The sequence below is a fragment of the Phyllostomus discolor genome, chromosome 6 (assembly GCF_004126475.2).
Source record: "Phyllostomus discolor isolate MPI-MPIP mPhyDis1 chromosome 6, mPhyDis1.pri.v3, whole genome shotgun sequence".
NCBI lineage: Eukaryota > Metazoa > Chordata > Mammalia > Chiroptera > Phyllostomidae > Phyllostomus > Phyllostomus discolor.
Genome location: NC_040908.2, coordinates 66504097 through 66521790, shown reverse-complemented (window position 1 = coordinate 66521790; position 17694 = coordinate 66504097).

Here is a 17694-nt window from a genome sequence, read left to right as displayed (position 1 = left end):
TTGTGCTTATTTGGGTCCTCTCTCTTTTTTTCTTGATGATCCTGCTTAAAGGCTTGTCAATTTTTTAAAATCTTTTCAAAGCACCACCTCCTGGATTTAATGATCCTTTGAATTGTTCTTTTGGTCTCTATGTCATTTAACTCTGCTCTGATCTTGGTCATTTCCTTCCTCTACTCACTCTGGGCTTTGTTTGTTGTTCCTCTAGATCTTGTAGATGTAGTGTTAGGTTGTTTATTTGAAATGTTTCTTTTTTAAGTAGGCCTGTATCACTATGAACTTCCCTCTCAGGACTACCTTCACTGGGTCCCATAAGTTTTAAACTATTGTGTGTTCATTTTCATTTGTTTCCAGGACATTTTTTATTTCATCCTTGATCTCATTCTTAACCCATTCATTGTTTAAAGTATGCTATTTTATCTCCCTGAATTTGAGCATTTTTGAGTTTTTTTCTTCAGGTTGGTTTCTTGTTTCAGGCCCTTGTCGTCCAAGAAAATGCTTGATATGATTTCAATTTTCTTAAATTTGTTGAGGCTTGTTTTTTGTCCTATCATGTGGTCTATCTTTGAAACTGTTCCGTGTGCATTTGAAAAGAATGTGTATTTTGCTTCTTTGGAATGAAGGGTTGTATACATATCAGTTAAGTGCATTTGATCTAGGGTATTTTTCAATGCCACAATATCCTTACTGATATTTTATTTGGAAGATGTATCCATTTTTGACAGTGGGGTGTTAAAATCCCCTACTATAATTGTGTTACTGTCAGTATCTTTCTTGAAGTCCTCTAAGATTTTCCTGGAGTTCCCTGAACCCCATTTATTCTTTCTGAGTCTTTTCCCTTTTTTTGCTCTTTCTGGGAGTTTTTTTCTACCTTGTCCCCCAGCTTGTTGATTGGGTCTTCTGCTTCATTTAGCCTGCTTTTGATTCCTTCCACTGTGTTCTTCAATTCAGAAATTGTATTCTTCATTTCCTCTTGGCTCTTGTTGATAGTTTCTATGTCTTTATTCATGCTGGTGTAATTCTCAGTAAGTTCCTTGTAGCTTCCCTATAGTTTCTGGTAATTCTCACTGAGCTCATTGAGCTTCCTTACAACCATTGTTTTGAACTCAAAATCTGCTAGTTGGCTTGCCTGTATTTCATTCTGAGGATTCCTCTTTTCCTTTTGTTTGGGTGTTTTTTGTCTTCCCATTATTTGTGAGACTCTTCTTTGCTTCTGCTTCTTAAATTGATCTGTTTTGACTCCCTTAGTTTGTGCTGTGAACTTCTATGGTAGGAGACCTGTGAGATTCAGTGGTACAATCTTCTTGATCTCCTGAACTTGATGCTCTTGGGATGCTCTTTATGCCATTTATGTTGACTCGCTGGATGTAACTGGGTTTTGGTTATTGTTGGGTCATTTTTTGGTGGGTCCTTCTGTCCAGCTGGTTGACTGAGGGTCACTCCACCCACCACATCTTGTGTGCTGTTGTGTATGTGCTTCCAGAACAAAACCACACAACCCATGGAACTCACATCTGCAAAAATAGCTCCCCTACCCTTGCAGTCCCACTATCAACAGCAAATGAACCAACATTAAGAAGGGTTTAAAGAGATTAAGACTATTATGAGAAAGGAGAAAAGTAAACTATAGTATAAAATCTAGTGACTTAATATGCACAAACTTGATGGACAAGAAATGAATGTTAAAAAGCTATTCAGGAAAGAAAATATCACTAACTATGGAGACCACAGTGGATTTCATCTCGGTAACCTCTGGTATTTACCACTGTTTTTCCTTTCTGGATCCATCTCTGGTGATATGAGATGTTGACCCCTTCTAACCTTAGGCAGCCTGCTCTGAGACTGCCAGGGATCTACACTCTGTGGCTGTCTCCTTCAGTTGTTAATCTAGTCAATCAGTACTCAGCAGTCAGGCTTAAGCACCAAAGAGCTGGGACATTGTCTCTCCTGGGGTCAGGGCTGTTGTTTCCTCTCAGCCTGCTGCCACTCATAGGGGAGTGGTCTGCCTGAGCAGGATGGCTTCTGCCATATGGGGGATGACTCAGCACCAGGATTCCAGAAGCTACTCTCTCAGCTCTCTCCCCAAAGCTTCTGTCCCCAGTCTCTCCTCAGGCATCTCTAGTCCACTCTGCCCCACTTTGCCAGAGATCAGGGTAAATGGCTGCCAAAGAAAACTTGTGAGTTGTCCCTTTAAACAGCTCTTTGTGTCTCTAGCCATCCATCTCTGTCAGAGAGTAACCTGCTGCTTTTTGCCAGCAGTTGTTATCTGTGTACTTTTTGGGCCCTGGTTCTCTAGGCTGGGGATCCCAGCTTAGGGTTTAGACCCCACGCTTCTCAGGGGGATCCAACTGGCTACTTAAGTGCCCCTGTAGTACTGCCACCTGTGGGTGTGCAGCCAGCCTTTTTGAGTCTCCACCATATTCCTTACCAGTCAGTTTATACTGAATATGATTCTTCTGTCCATCTAAGGTTATAAGCCTTCTCTCACTACTGTTCAGTTGTTTGTTCTAGGTGATTTCTCCACAATTTTGCTCTAATGCTAGATTGGTCCTGGAAGGAGGTTAGTGTGGCTTCAGTTACTCCCCTACCATCTTGCCCCTCCTATTTTTCAGTGTTTTATTGCTTTTGATCCTACTATAAATGGAATTGCTTTCTTAATTTCTGTTTTGGATAGTCTGTTGTTAGTATAGAAAAGTACAATTGGTTTTTGTATGTTGATTTTATATCCTGCAATTTTAGTGAATTCATTGATTATTTCAAACAGTTTTTTTCATGTAATATCATGTCATCTAAAGAGATAGTTTTACCTCTTCATTTCTCTTTAAATGACTTTTATTGCTTTTTCTTGCCTGGTTGCTGTAGCTAGAACTTCCAGTATACTAGGTTGAATACAAGTGGTAGAGGAAAGGTTTTTAACATTTCACCATCATGATTTTAGCTGTGGGCTTGTCATATATAACTTTTATTAGGTTGAGGTACATCCCTTCTATACTTAATTTGTTGAGAGATTTTTTTCCATTAAAGGATGTTGAACTTTGTCCAATGCTTTTTCTGCATCTTTGAGATAACCATATGATTTTCATACTTCATTCTGTTAATGTGGTGTATCACATTGCTGGGTTTGCAAATATGGAACAATCCTTGCATCCCAGCATAAATACCACTTGATCATGGTGCATGATCCTTTTAATGTGTTCCTGAATTTGGTTTGCTAGTTTTTTGATGAGGATTCAGTATCAGGATAATGCTAGCCTTGTAAAATAAATTTGGAATTGTTCCTTCTTACTAAATTTTTTGGAAGACTTTGAGAAAAATCGGCATTAATTCTTCTTTAAATGTTAAGCAGAATTCACCTATGAAACCATCTGGTCCTGGGATTTTGTTTGTTTGGAAATTTTTGGTTACTGATTCAATCTCCTTGTTCATTACTGGTCTGTTCATATTTTCTGTTACTTCATGATTCAGTCTTGGTAAGTTTATCTTTCTAGAAATGTATCCATTTCTGGTTGACACATAATTAGTCTTAGTCTTATATGATTCTCTGTATTGTTGTGGCTTCAGTAATATTTCCTTCACGTACAATGTCACTTAATTGAATCATCTCTATTTTTTTTTAGTCTAGCTAAAGATTTGTCAATTTTGTTTATCAGGTCAAGAAAATAATTCTTAGTTTCACTGGTCCTTTTTGTTGTCTTTCTAGCCTCTATTTCATTTATTTCTGTTCCAATTTTTTTGTTAATTTATTGCCTTATGCTAAATTTGGACTTACTTTGTTCTTTTTCTCTTGTTCCTTGAGGTCTAAGGTTCAGTTGTTTGTTTGAGATCTTTGTTTTTTCCTAATGCAGCTGTTGATGCTATAAACTTCCCTCTCCAAACTATTTTTCAGCATTCTATATGTTTTGATATACTGTTTCCATTTTAACTTGTCTAAAAATATATTTTTTGACTTTCCTTTAGATTTCTTCTTTGAGCCATTGGTTACTTAGGAGTCTATTATTCTATTTCCATGTATGTGTGGATTTTCTAGCTTTACTCTTCTTGTTTTTCTAGTTTCATATTACTGTATTCACAAATGGTCAAATGTAAAGGACTCCACCTTACCTGACTTCTTTCTCTAACATTTTAAATACCATAAATGTGTTCGTGAGGACCAGTTCTATCTCGTTACCAGCAACTTTTGCATTTCCTAAAGTCTGTTCATTGTGTCACTCATCTTCCAGATCTCAGGAAGATCAGCCATTTCAAAAACCATGAGAAGTATTTTGTGTAATTGCTCATCAGTATCATCCTTGGGTTCCATGAAAAGCCTAAGGTGAACTTCTAACCATCAGTGATTCATCTATGGAACTCTTAAATTTTGGTGAACATTTGAAGTTTTATTAACTTTCTTATTCTTCTTATAAAAGTGGATCCAGCTTTTGTGCCACTTGAGGCTTATACAATCTGGAATATCCTTTCTGAGAAAAAATACAAAATTACATGGACAAAGCTAAAGGGAATAGGTTCAAGGGTGTGAGGTGGGGAAAGAAGGGGCATGGTGGGGTAAAAATGGAGACAACTGTACTTGAACAACAATAAAAATAAAATAAAAAGAATATGAAGTACTAGGAACCTTCCAAGGTAATCTGACTTGAGCTATGGTAGCTTCTAAATCTCCAGTCTTCTTATCAAAAGTTTTAAAAGAATAATGTCTTATATACACAAAGCACTTCACACTTTGAAGGTTTTCGTAGAAACAATATTTATATTTTGACAGTGTATCAATAAAAATTTGTTAATTGACTAACTCTTAAATGGTTTTAAATCTTACAGGTGCCCTGTTTGGATAAGATCAACATTATCAAGTACATGTTTATATTTTGTGTATGAAAAGTATTTTGTTACCACTAGCTTGTCTCCATTTACACCAAAAATTTTGAATCAGTATCAGCCATCACTGGCTGATTAAAAGGGTGATTTTGCCTAGTTAAAGCATACTTCTATAATAGCCTCCACCAAAATCTTGAGGTTGGTTCTATAAGTGCTTTCCTCTCATCTCAACCACAGTTGGCCAACTTCATCCTTCCCTCAGCCCTTCCAGCTTACTTTCCAATGACACTTCTTCCTGAATACCTTAGTAATAATATTAACCTGGAAATATATTCCTATCCTTTACTATATTGAAGTGATTAATCAGGATACATTTCTGATGAAACTGTTCTTCACTAGGCATTTATCAAAAACCGATGTCAACAGATTTGCAACAAATCCTAAATATATGACCTAAAGCCCAAAAGCTAAAGGCTCTCCATCAGTTATAATTAGCCATGTAACATTTTATTAATTGAGTCTGTCTTTTGTTAGAGACACAATGCCAAGTTTTAGATCAGAGATCAATACTATGGAGAAGAAACTAGCCTTAGAGGAAAATGTAGGTCCACAATCAGTCAGAAGTACTAGACAGCTCAATCATTAACACAGAAATTACCATGGAAGGATAATAGATGAAGGGATGGGGAAAAGGGCATTAAAAAAAGAAGTAGAAAATATTTTCAGTGAAGCAAATGAAAAACAAAATAGATTTCTGGACTTGGTCCAAAAAACATTAGCCTACTGTCTTTCAGTCCATTCCCAAATCCAACTTAACATTCAAAATAATCTAAAAACATTTATATGGTTAGGTGGAAGGGAGGAGGAAGGAAGGAAGGAAGGAAGGAAGGAAGGAAGGGCTGGCTACACCCATCTTGTCTATTAACCAGGCTTATGCCTCTGCAATGTTTCTAAAATAAAGATAATAAATTGTAATATAGCAGGAGAAAAACAATTATCAGTTGATAGAACATGCTATAGTGTTAATTTTATCTTAAGTTCTTTAAAATTCTAAGCTTATAGGGGTTTCAAATTTCAAGATTTGTAAAAAAAAGCAACAACTTTTATTCTTTGCTTTCTTAATCTTATTTAAGGAAAACATAAATTATTATTATTATTAGGTTAGCAAAGCATATTTTGTGCCATCAGAGGAGAAATATTAGACCTTTCCAAAAGACTAAAATTACTCCCAAATACATACAAAACATTCACCCTTATACTAATACCATGCATATTAAGAGCCTACTGTTATTCATATGTGATTTTCCTATTTAAACAGTAATTTTAAACATTTCTTCTTTACCCACAAATTTATTCAATTCTATCATTTTGTTTATATATTTATAGTATAAGGTATATTATTCAGCTAAATATCTATCTACTAAGAATTATCTACATTTGTGTTTCTTATCTAGATCCAGTTGGAGTCGTGTTTTAAGCTGAGTTGGGTTAGTATTGTTACACCAAGTATTTAGTTATTAAAACCACAATAAGATACCATCTCACACCGTTGGGAATGGCCATCATAAACAAAGCAACAAACAAGGGTTGGAGAGGTTCTGGAGAAAAGGGAACCCTAGCGCACTGTTGGTGGGATAGGAGTCTGGTACAAGCACTATGGAAAACAGTATGGAATTTCCTAAAAAAACTAAAAATGGATCTGCCTTTTGACCCAGCAATTCCACTGCTAGGATTATATCCTAAGAACGCTGAAACACCAAAAAAACCTCTGCACCCCAATGTTCATAGCAGCATAATTTACAATAGCCAAGTGTTGGAAACAACCTAGGTGCCCATCAGTAAATGAATGGATCAAAAAACTATGGTACATTTACAGAATGGAATTCTATGAAGCAGAAAGAAAGAAGGAGCTCCTACCCTTTGCAACAGCATGGATGGAACTAGAGAGCATTGTGCTAAGTGAAGTAAGCCAGGCAGTGAAAGACAAATACCATATGATCTCACCTTTAACAGGAACCTAATCAACAAAACAAAGAAACAAGCAAAATATAACCAAAGACACTGAGATTGAGAACAGGCTGACAGTGACCAGAGGGGAGGGGATTATAGGAGAGAAGGGTGAAGGGTTTGCAGGAACAATTATAAAGGACATATAAACAATAACAGGGGGTGGGGTAGAAACAGGGGAGGTGGGGGGAGGGCTGGAGCAGTTGGGAGGGGTGGAGAGAAATCGCAGAAAACTACTTGAACAACAATAAAAAATGTTTATAAAAAATAAAAAAATTAATATTTTGGAAAAAAACAAAAGAGAAAAGGTAACACTGGCTGAGCCTGATTCTCAGGAAACTACAGTTTCACAGACACTGCAGGGAATAGACCAATGCTCTGTCACACAGATTAACATCTGAGTAGGCAGGAAAGACCAGCTTTCCAATTGCCCCAGGGAACAACTGGTCAGTTTCCCCCAGATTAATGGGCAAGGAGGGACAGTGAGGGGAAGTCCTTTATGGAGGCATGTGCAGTAAGAGACAAAATGGTGACCACAAATGGGAAAAGATAAACCTGGGAAAATCTGGGGAAAATATCTGATAGGATAAGGATGCAAGCCTGGGAAAAAACAGGAAAGAGATTGGATAGTTTGAAAGAAAACTTATCCCTCCCCAAATTCAAGCAAGTACAAGGAAACTTAACAAAGGCACAAATCTCTTGTAGCCATGTGGGCCAGGGCTTAGGGCAGATCCCAGCAGGGCACCACTGAGTCTTGGTGGTAGATGTGTGGATAAGGAATGAGGCACAGGGAAGTCAAATAACTTGAGCAAGGTCAGCGTTGGGTACTGGGGTGATGGCAGCTCTGGGCCCTGTTGATCCTCCTGGGTCGGGCAGGCCTGCTGCCCTTGAAGCTAGACTTTGCCCACAGCAAGACAGAGCTGAACCACCTAGTTGTGGGTGACAGACATTGGTGGTGAACCTGGCAGCAGTGAACTCAATGTACCAGCTGAGCACTGGGGAAGTGCCTCATGGAGTGTAGCAGCCTTTTCAAGGGTGCTCTAATAAATCAATTAAAATCCACAGTCACATGAAATCTTCCTATGTGTGTATCCCTGCAGCTCTTTTCCTGAAACATCATAGAAGAACCTAGTTTCAGACCCTTCTGCCTCCAGTAACAGTAAAAAGTGGATTGCTACATTTAGAATACTATAATTTGAGAGAAAGTTAGATTGTCTGTAGGTACCTAATCACAATGATCTTACTTCATTCTTCAGAAAATCCCATAAACTTATATTTGTTATCTCTGGAGCCAACTATTTCAAATACCCTAGTCAGGAGAGGTTCATTATGACAAACTACATTGGCATCCTGCAGAGCCTCCTCATAGTTCATCATTAAATATAACTCAGCTCGAGGCAGCAATAATGAATTATCCCCAGGGGCTAAAAGACATGAGGAAGAGGAACAAATAAAAATGACTGCATTTAAAAACAAATCATCTTTAACTGATGAAAAATATTAAACTAAGAGATAAACACTACACAAAACGAGAATTATTTCCTTCCTCCAACCCTATTCAAAGTTCGATAATTTAATACATATAATCCACATGGCTCTGTCCTTACACACAGAGACTGAAAGTGAAGGGACAGTACAAGATATTCCATGAAAAGGAAACTAAAAGAAAGCTGACTTATATCAGGCAAGACAGACTAAAAAAAAGACTATAGTAAGAGACAAAGAAGGTATTATATAATGATAAAGGGGTCAATCCAATAAGAGGATATAATATTTGTAAGTATTTCTATAGCTGACAGAGGAGCACCTAAATATATAAACCAAATATTTAGTCTAACAAGAAGAAAAAGATAGCATTACAATAATAGTAGAGGGACTTTTAATATCCTATTTTCATCAATGCAGAGATTATTCAGATAGAAAATCAATAAGAAAACATCAACCTTAAACAACACATTAGACCAGACATACTTATAGACAGAACATTCCATCCAAAATCATCAGAGTACACATTTTTCTCAAGCACACATGAAACATTCTCCAAAAGAGATCATATGTTAGTCCACAAAACAAGTCTTAATAAATTTAAGGAAATTGAAGTCATATCAAGCATTTCTTCCAACCACAATGGTATGAAACTAGAAATAAATTACAAAAAGAAAACTGGAAGATCCACAAATATGTGTTGGTAAAATAATATGATACTAAACAATTAATGGCTCAAAGAAGAAATCAAAAGAGAAAATTTTAAATACCTTGAGACAAATGAAAAGACAACATACCAAAATGTATGGGATATAGCAAAAGCTGTTCTAAAAGGGAAGTAGTGATAAAGGCTTACATCAAGAATTGAGAAAAATCTTAAATAATCAACCTAACTTTACATCTCATGGAACTACATAAAGACCAAACTACTCCAAAATAGGTAGATAAAAGGAAATAATAAAGATCAGAGCAGACAGAAATGAAATATAGACTTAAAAGACCATAAAAAGGTCAATGCAACTAAGATCTGGCTCTTTGAAAAGATAAACAAAATTGATGAAACTTTTGCTATACTTACAAAGAAAAAAGAGAAGTAACTTGAATAAATAAAATCAAATACAAGAGCAGGGATTTTAATAATGATACCAGAGAAGTACAAAAGATCATAAGAGACTGCTATGAGTAATTATATACCAACAAATTTGACAACCTATAAGAAATGGAAAAATTCCTAGACACATACAACTTTCCAAGACTAAATTGTAAAGAAACAGAAAACCCAATCAAATTGATTACTAGTAATGAGGTTAAATCAGTAATCAGAACTTCCCAACAAACAAAAGTCCAGGTCCGGACAGCTTTCCTGATAAATTCTACCAAACATTCAAAGATTTAATACCTATCCTCCAACTTTTCCAGAACACTGAAGAGGGGAAAAAAGCTTCCAAACCCATTTTTATGAGGTCAGCATCATCCTGATGCTAAAGCCAGACAAATATTCCAAAAGGAAAGAAAATCACAAGCCAATCATCCCTGATGAACATCCATGCAAAATATTCCATAATATATTAGTAAACCAAATTCAACAATACGTTAAAAAGATCATATACCATTATCAAGCAGGGCTTGTCCTGAGATGCCAAGATTCAACATCTACAAATAATCAATGTGGCATACCACATTAACTAAATGAAAAGTAAAAACTATGATCATCTCAACAGATGCAGAAAAAGCACTTGACAAAATATCACTCATTTATGGTAAAAACTCTCAACAAAGTGGATGTAGGGGAAAGCACCTCAATGTAAAAAGACACTATACATGACTTGTCCACAGCCAACATCATACACATGACAAAAAGCTGAAGTTTTCCCTCTAAGATGAGGAATAAGACAAGGATGCCTGCTCTTGCTACTTACATAAGACATACTATTGGAAGTCTTAGCCACAGCAATTAAGAAGAAAAAGACATACAAATCAGAAAAGAAGAAGTAAAACTGTCACTATTGACAGATGACATGATATTATACATTTTAAAAATCCTAAAGACTCCACCAAAATAGTGTTAGAACTTACAAATTCAGAAAAGTTGCAGGATACAACATAAATATACAAAAATCTTCTGTATGTCTCTATGTTAATAATAAACTATCAGAAAAGAGATTAAGAAAATCCCACTTACAGTTGCATCAGAAAGGATAAAATACCTAGGAATAAATATCAAGGAGATGAAAGGCCTGTACACTGCAATCTATAAGACACTGATAAAAGAAATTGAAGAAGATACACAAAAATGGAAAGATATTCCATGGTCATAGCTTAGAAAAATTAATATTTTTAAATGTCCATACTACCCAAAGCAATCTACAGATTCAATGTGATCTCTATCAAAATCCTGATAACATTTTTTAGAGAAATAGAACAATCCTAAAATTTGCAAAAAAAACTACAAAAGACCTTGAATAGCCAAAGCAATCTTAAGGAAGAAAAATTAAGCTGGAGTCCATGCTCCCTGATTTCAAACTAAATTATAAAGCTACAGTAATCAAAATAGTATGGTAGTGGCATAAAAACAAACACACGAATCAATGGAACAGAATAGATATCCCAGAAATAAACCCACATATATATACATGATTAATTAATATATGACAAAGGAGCCATGAGTGTACAATGGGGAAAGCATAGCATTCAATAAATGATGTTGGGAAAACCAGACAGCCACATGAAATATTGAATAGAATAAAATCAGACCACTACCTTACATTACATGTGAAAATTAACTGTAAATGAATTAAATACTTGAATATAAGACCTGAAACTATAAAACTCCTAGAGGAAATATAGGCAGTAAACTTATTGACATAAATCTTGGTGGTGATTTCTTCATTTTGACACCAAAAACAATGGCAACAAAAGCAAAAACAAGTAAGTGAGACTAGGAACTTCCAGTCAACATGGCTCATCTCCTCACACAGCCATATCAAAATTACATCTAAACTATAAAACAAGCATCACTCATCAGAACCACCAGAAATTAAGTTGAATGGAAATTCAACAATTATGGAATTAAAGAAACCACATCCATCCAGACTGGTAAGGGGGGCAGAGACACTAGGGACAGGTTGGTCCAAATCCATGTATGATGGATAAAAACTCAGAAGTGGTACCTCAGGAGTGAGGAATCCCAGCTCAACACCAAGCACCCCAGCCCAGGATTCCAGTGCCAGTGTATGAGGGATGGGTGGGAAAAAACTTCTGGAGTCCCAAGCAGTAACTCTTAAAGAATCCACACATAGATTTATAATCACTCCTTTTGAGCTCTAGCACCAGGGTAGCAGTTTGAAAGGCACTAGTGGCATACAGGGAAGAACTTAAGTGTCTGGCATCAAGGTGGGAGCTGGAGCATAGCTCACTCCCAGACAGAAAGGCAGCAGAGGTCATTGCCCCTTTTCTAAACCCTCCTTTCAGGGCCACATAACGAGCAGGTAGGTGCCATATTTGAGACTCCATTAACCAGGCTAACACTTTTCACTCCACCTTGGATATCCCCTGAGGCTCCATCCTACCCAACTAATGGGCCCACCCAAGCTATTAACAATGGCTTTTCCATATAAATGGCTGGTCTTGGCTTAAGCTTCACAAGTTCCTAAATCCTTTTAAATAAGCAATAGCAACCTCAGTGAGTCCCCAGCCCACATACCTCTTGCTAAGTGGCCCAGGCCCACCACTAGTGGCAGCCAGCCTAGATTCATAACATGGCTTCACCTGGAAACCTCCAAGCCTAGCACAATTAGTAACCATCTAAGATTGCTTTATAGCTCATGCAGGGTAGCCCCAAGAAGAACATAGGTGGGAGCTGACCTTGGCATGCATCACCAGGGGAACCCCAGAGCCTGTGCACCCAGTGGAGAGCTACAGACCATGATGGAGCACCACCACACTGCCCTTGCACAGCTGATACTCCATGGAGAGTGGAGGTTGGTGGTCGGTGGTCAGTGGTCACAGTCAGTCCTAGGAGCTGACAAGGCTGGGTAACTCCCTTCCATTGACTTGCTAAAGCAATCAAGGATCAACTACAAGAAGAGGGTATATTCAGCCCACACAGAGGGTACACCTCAAGTATCCATCCAGCTTGGGTGACAGAGGAGGCTGTACCACTGGAACCTATAGGACATCTACTACATTAATCCATTCTTCCAAGACAGAGAGTCATAGAAGCTCTACCTAATACATAGAAATAGACACAGGGAGGCTACCAAAATGAGGAGACAAAGAAGCATAGTCCAAATGAAAAAAAAAACAGATCAAAACTCCAGAAAAAGAACTAAACAAAATGGAAATAGCAATCTATCAGATGCAGAGTTCAAAATGAATGGCTGGTTATCGGATGCTCAAGGAACTTAGTGAGGTCCTCACTAGTATATAAAAGATCGATTCTGAAACAAAGAATACACTAATTGAAATAAAGAACAACTTATAGGAAAACAACAGAGTGGATGAAGCTGAGATTCAAATCAATGATTTGGAACATAAGGAAGCAAAAAACAACCAATAAGAACAAGAATAAAAAACAATTTAAAAATGAGAATAAATAAGCAGCCTCTGGGACAACTTCAAGCAATCTAACATTCACATCATAGAGGTGCCAGAAGGGGAAGAGAAAGAGCAAGAAATTGGAACTCTATTTGAAAAAAAGTGAAAGAAAACTTCTCTAATTTGGTGAAGGAAATAGACATGCAAATCTAGGAAGCACAAACAGTCCCAAACTAGATGGATACAAAAAGGCCTACTCCAAGACACATCACAATTAAAATGTCAAAATTTAAAGATAAACAACAATAAAGCAACTTGAAAAATAATTAATTAGAAGATGGCGTCGGAGTAGGAAGGAGCAGATTTGGCTTTCCTCTGCTCAGGGGAGAGAGTCCTGACCGATCTTTGGAGTGGAAAGGCAAGCAACCAACATATTTCAGCATTTTTGAGAACGGAGGACCAAGGATTGTGGCAGAACCGAAATAACAAAGAACAGATCGCTGCATCAAGGTAGGCTCCCGGGACAGGCGTGTGGTACCGGGGCTGCAGCCCCAGGCCCGGGGGCCGCGGCTGGGTTTGCCGTAGGGTTAGTGGGAGAGAGCCAGGTCCGCTGCTCCCTCCCCAGCCGAGCAAGGTCTGGGCGGCTCTGGGAGGAGTCCAGGTGCTGGCGGGCACACCGGGTGGCGAGCAGCTTTGGAGGCAGTGAACGCCAGAGCCGAGTCGCGCTGCGGACCGGACTCCCAGGGTCTCCGTTCTGGCTGGAGCTTTGGCGGTGAGAGAAACCGGGCCATTGGAGAGCGGCGGGCTCGATCGGGAGGAATTTCCCAAGAGGAAGGAGTGAATGGACACAGACACTGTTTGGGGAATTCTCCTGAAGTGACCAGTGGCTCTGGCCTGTTTGCTCCCCAGCTGTGAGCGCGCAGGCTGCGGACAGGCCGCGCCCACCCGCCCGCGGGGGCACCGGTGTGCGGCAGGCGGCCGTGCAGACAGCAGACGGGCCGCGCCGCTCACCGGAGCACGGGGAGCGAGGGTCGCGCTGGTCGCGCAGGCAGCAGACGGGCCGCACCCGCTCACCGGAGCGCGGGGAGCGAGGGTCGCGCCGGTCTGCGCCGGGCGGCGGACGGGCCGCGAAGCCAGTGCGAACCCCACGGGCCTAGGAAGAAAAGCCAAACAAGTCATCCTTCAGACTGCCTCAGCCAGCAAGAGCAGAAAAACCGGTTTGGCCACTTTGAAATCAAGAGACTTTTTAATTTGATTCTATTTTTTTAACAATTTTTAATTTTTTAAGTTTTATTTTTTTTATTCTCTTTTGATTTCTTTTTCCTCTCTTACCTGATTTCTTGTTTTATTCCTTCCTCCTTCCTGTCCTCCAATTTTATCTCTTCTTCCTGCCTTCGTCTGCCTTTTCTATTTTTTTTCTTTTTTAAATTTTTTCCTAAATACCTACAAGTGAGACAAAATCCTGGAACGGTGAAAAGACCAAAGTTGAACCCAAAGAAGGGGCATCACAACAGCTGGGACAGTGAGATAAATGTCACTCTGCTATTACAGAGAACCTGCAAGTTATTGAAAATTTGTTTTATTATTATTTTTCCAGTGTTCCTACATCTTTTTTTTTTTAACAATATTTTTATATCCCTCTTATTTTTGTATAGCCTGCTTTGCTAGGCTGGTTTTATTGTATGACCTGACAGCTTTCCCCTGATATCTCTTTCTATACCGTATTACTAATCTACTGTCCATTAACTCACCTGTGTCTTATAAGCATACTACTCAATGGTCGGTACTCCCTATCCTTATTACCTAGATTTCATAGACTCTGCCATATGAATGTTGCCATAATATTATTGTAAATAACTGCTGTTCCATGCAAGTGTAATTACTTCACAACACCCCCCCCCCCCCAGATCGTAGCTCATTTCAAAGTTTCCTGAACGCTATTACTGTAGTGGTTAACTCTATTCTCTCACACACTACACCTATTTACTACACTTTACTCTCACCTTACCCCAGAATCTGACCGCCCACAACCTCTCTGCTTTATAGATCCAACTCACAATCCTTCCCCCCACAACAAGAGTCTTATCTTCTTTCCATCCTTTCTAAAAATCAGCTAGCTGGGTGGAAGACCACGGTTAACACTATACATAGTGAAAGGATCTCCTATATCTTCCCTACTTGCTACTACTGTAAATAGCATAGAATTCTCGGTTGCTGTCTTAAACCATTCTGCCCTCCCCTCCATCTGATGACAAAAAAGAATAGGTGGAGGAGGTGAACACCAGGATACCCACTGGAAGAGGAAACCCAACAACTAAGGAACCACTAACAGATAACAGCAGAAGAAGGTGAAGGAGGGAGTAGTAACCACACAAACCTCAATCCAGGGCTTATCTGGAAATACAACTAAACAGTAGAGACAGTACCCAATACAAACAACTGAACAAGATTTCTTTAAACCTTGTACACACAGAAGAACCAGCCTCAACACAACCTTCCCTCACCAGCACAACAAAATATAGAAGGTGGTGTACAGAGTGACCCACATTTAACCAGCTGGCGGGAAGGAACCACCAAAGTAAGACTCAACAACAATCAGAACCCAAAGGCAAACACAAAGCCAACTTAAACAACAGCCCAAGACCAGCGAGCTTGGGGGGTCAAGGAAACAGTACCACTGAAACTCACTGCTACTCTACTAAAGAAGTTCACATCATAAACCGAGGGAGCCAGAACAGATCAATATAAGAAGCTGAGGTGAACAAGAAGAGTCTCACAAACAATGGGAAGACAAAGAAATACTCCCCAAATGAAAGGAAAGGAGGAAGCCTCAAAAAGAATGCTAAATGAAACAGAGGCAATTCAACTATCAGATATTGAATTCAAAGCAGTGATTGTCAGGAAGCTCAATGAGCTCACAATGAGCTACGAGAAACTACAGGGAAGCTACAATGAACTCAATGAAAACTACATCAGCATAAAAAGGAAATAGAAACTCTCAACAAGGGCCAAGAGGAAATGAAGAATACAATCTCTGAAATGAAGAACACAGTAGAAGGAATGAAAAGCAGGATCGATGAAGCAGAAGATCGGATCAGCGAGCTAGAGGACAAAATAGAAGAAAACACCCAGAAAGAGCAAGAAAGGGAAAAGAGGCTCAGAAAGAATGAAGAGGGATTAAGAGAAATGCAAGACAATATGAAACGTAATAATATCCGTATAATAGGGATACCAGAAGGAGAAGAAGAAGAACAAGGGATAGAAAACCTAGTTGAACAAGTGATGATGGAAAACTTCCCTAATTTGATGAGACAAAAAGTCACACAAATACAGGAAACACAGAGAGTCCCAATCAAGAGGAACCTAAGGAGGCCCACCTCAAGACACATCATAATTAAAATGGCAAAATTTCAAGACAAAGAGAGAATCTTAAAGGCAGCAAGGGAGAAGAAGGAAGTAACATACAAGGGGGCCCCAATAAGGCTAACAGCTGACTTCTCAATGGAAACACTCCAAGCCAGAAGAGAATGGCAAGAAATAATCCAAGTAATGAGAACCAGAGGCCTGCAACCACGACTACTTTACCCAGCAAGGCTCTCAATTAAGATAGAAGGCCAAATAAGAAGCTTCTCAGACAAAAGAAGTCTAAAAGAATACACCTCCACTAAACCAACTCTGCAAGAGATGCTGAAGGGGCTGCTTTAAGGAAAGAAAGGAAAAGAGAGAGTGAGAGAGGATCACACGTACATAAAAGGCAATGAATAAGTACCTATCAATAATAACCTTAAACGTAAATGGACTAAACGCTCCAATCAAAAGACATAGAATAGCTGATTGGATAAGAAAACATGACCCACACATATGCTGTCTACAAGAGACCCACCTCAGGATAAAAGATCTGCACAGGTTGAAAGTGAAGGGCTGGAAACAAATTTTCCAAGCAAATGGACAGGAGAAAAAAGCCGGGGTAGCAATACTCATATCTGACAAAATAGACTTCCAAAGAAGATCCATAAAGAGAGACCCAGAAGGTCATTTCATAATACTCAAGGGAAGAATTCACCAAGAAGACATAAACATAGTAAATATATATGCACCCAACATAGGAGCACCTAAATACATAAAGAAAATCTTAGAGGACTTCAAGAAAGATATGGACAGCAACACAATTATTGTGGGGGATTTTAACACCCCTCTATCAAAAATGGACAGATCTTCCAAACAAAACATCAACAAAGATATTGTGGCATTGAACAATACCCTAGACGAGCTGGGCTTTACTGATATTTACAGAACCCTCCATCCCAAAGAAGCTAAATACACATTTTTTTCAAATGTACATGGAACATTTTCAAAGATTGACCACATGATAGGACACAAAACAAGCCTCAACAATTTCAAAAAAATTGAAATCATACCAAGCAATTTCTCGGATCACAAGGGACTGAAACTAGAAACCAACCACAAGGAAAAAAACCCAAAACACTCAAATTCGTGGAGATTAAACAGCATGCTATTAAACAATGAATGGGTCAAGAATGATATTAGGGAAGAAATCAAACGGTTTTTGGAAACAAATGAAAACGAACTCACAACAACCCAAAACTTATGGGACACAGCCAAGGCAGTCCTGAGAGGGAAGATCATAGCGATACAGGCCCACCTAAAAAAGTTAGAAACATTTCAAACAAACAACCTAACCCTACGTCTACAAGAACTCGAGGAACAACAACAAAGACAGCCCAGAGCAAGCAGAAGGAAGGAAATAACCAAGATCAGAGCAGAATTAAATGACATAGAGGCTAAAAGCACAATTCTAAAGATCAATGAATCCAAGAGTTGGTTCTTTGAAAAGATAAA